Raw genomic sequence first — 2,595 nt, forward strand, 5'->3', positions numbered from 1 at the left:
TTATATATATCATATATATGTGTGTGTGTGTGTTTGTGTGTGTGTGTGTGTGGTGTGTTGAGTGATGGTGGGGTGGTGTGTGTGTGTGTGTGTGTGTGTGTGTGTGTGTGTGAGGAGAGAGAGAGAGGTTATATATGTATCTATATATATAATATAAATATATAATATATATATATATATATATTTATATATATATATATTATACATATATTATACATACATATATTATATATTATATATATACATATATTATATATATACATATATTATATATATATATATATATGCCGAGAGATGATTACGTCGCGTCTGCGTGGAGTTTGGCCGTTCGAATGAGCAAATTCAAGGGCTTGCGATGGGCTCACCTCTTTCCTTGCCCACCTGTTTATGGAAACCCTCGGAGCTGACCATTACTGGAACATGGTGGGGAATAATGTAGTGTGGCTTCGCTATATAGATGACATCCTCGTTGTAGTACCGACCACGACTGACCTTCAAGACCTTCTCCATAGATTAAATGCAATACACCCTTCCGTACAGTTCACCACAGAAGAGGAGAGAAATGAACAGCTTCCTTTCCTCGACACCTTAATCCATAGGAGACCTGACAGCCCGGTGTTTTCCCTGTACAGAAATCCCACAAATAAAGATGATTTTATACATTATTTCTCTGCCCACAACAACAGAACTAAAGAAGGCATGCTCATTGGCTTCTTCCTTCGAGCACTTAGAATCCAACGCCTCCGTTACACTGGCCCCTTGCTCACACACCTCCGACGCAATGCAGAAAAGATCATGACCAGATCAAGAGGGAATGCCACACAGAACAAGACACGCAGAATTTTCATCCCAAACTCGCAGTTGACAGAACACCTGGGGGGCCCCCGATAGCCCCACAACAATAGCTACCGCTTTGGGAAGATATGGATAATTTGGGGGGAAAGTGGGCAGACATCAACAGACCTCTCTACCAGGTGTACGGTGGCTATGACAAATTATTCATAAGTGAGATAGGACGAGGGCTCCACGAACAACGAATCAAACCAAACGTCTCAGGGGGCTCCCGACTCATGCAAGGGGGCCCTTCGCCCGCCCCCACGACAAAAGGGAAAGGTAGAACACTAAACACTGCAACAGGGGGCCCCGAATAGCCAAGGGGCGTCGCACGACTAACACCCGCCCGACCACCCCCTTAGTACATGTAGTAACCTTAGTATCTTAGTCTTATAATAATATTAAAATATAATATATTATAAATAATATTATATAATATATATATAACAATATTATATAGACCATACACGTCATATATATATATATATAAAATATATAATAAATAATATATAATATATAAAATTAATATATAAATTATAATATTAATAATTATAATATTTTAAATTGTTTATATTTATATATATATATATATATGTATTTTAAAATTTAATGCATATATATAAATATATATAATTAATTTTATATATAATATAAAATTTATATATATATATTATATATATATATTATATATATAGCCAAAAAACCGTTAATATTTTTTATAATATATTTTAAGAAAATTAAAAATATAAAATAAAAAATAAAGAAAAAAATATATGTTAAGGGAATGTATATAATTATAATAAAATATATAATTAAAATATTAATAAATAATATGAAATAAATATTTTTCAAAACAATGACAAAACCACCCCCCGGGGCAATATAATATATAAAAAAATAAAGATTTTAAAAATTTAAAAAATAAATATAAACTTATATATGATATATAAAAATTTATATATTTTATAATAAAATAATATTATAATTTATATATTTTATAATTATTATTTTAATTAAAATATATATTTATATTATATTATTTAATTTTATATAGTATAATTAAATTATTATATATATTAATTTATATATATTTTATATTTATATAAATTTATATATATATTTTGTATAATACATTTTAATTAAAATCATTATATATACTATATATTATATAATAAATATATAATATTATATATATTTAATATATATATATATATATACATAAATTACACAGATTGTGTGGGGTTGTGTGTGTGTGAAATATATATATATATATATAAAATTTTAAAATTATAATTATATATATATATTAAAAAATAATTTATTATATATATTGGCACCTCCCCCCAGGATGGTTGGAAAGAGACAACCTGATGCCAGAGTCATCCCGGGAAACGAACTATGGACCAATAGTTTGGGTTTGGAGGTCCCGGATTATGCAACTAACAGGCTCCCAGAATCCTAAATCTAGGTCTTGGTGAAGGATATTTCTCGGCCCAAGGCTCTGCCTCATTGTTAAATACATCAAAAGCTGCCACCAATCATTCCAGAGACTCATAAAGGATAGCAACATCATTGGCAGAGAAAGGGTTCTGTGACCTTGTATTGCCCAGGTTTTTCCACACTGACTTTGGATGGAAAATTTCTGCCCATACCCACCCCTAAGGTGTTGAAAGTGTTGGTGCAAGGACACAACTTTTCCCAAAAACCCCTGAATAAGAGGGAAAAAATTTCGACGGGCCCCCCACCACACTTAGAGCACTT

This window comes from Penaeus monodon, chromosome 41 (genome assembly GCF_015228065.2).
Source record: "Penaeus monodon isolate SGIC_2016 chromosome 41, NSTDA_Pmon_1, whole genome shotgun sequence".
Lineage (NCBI taxonomy): Eukaryota > Metazoa > Arthropoda > Malacostraca > Decapoda > Penaeidae > Penaeus > Penaeus monodon.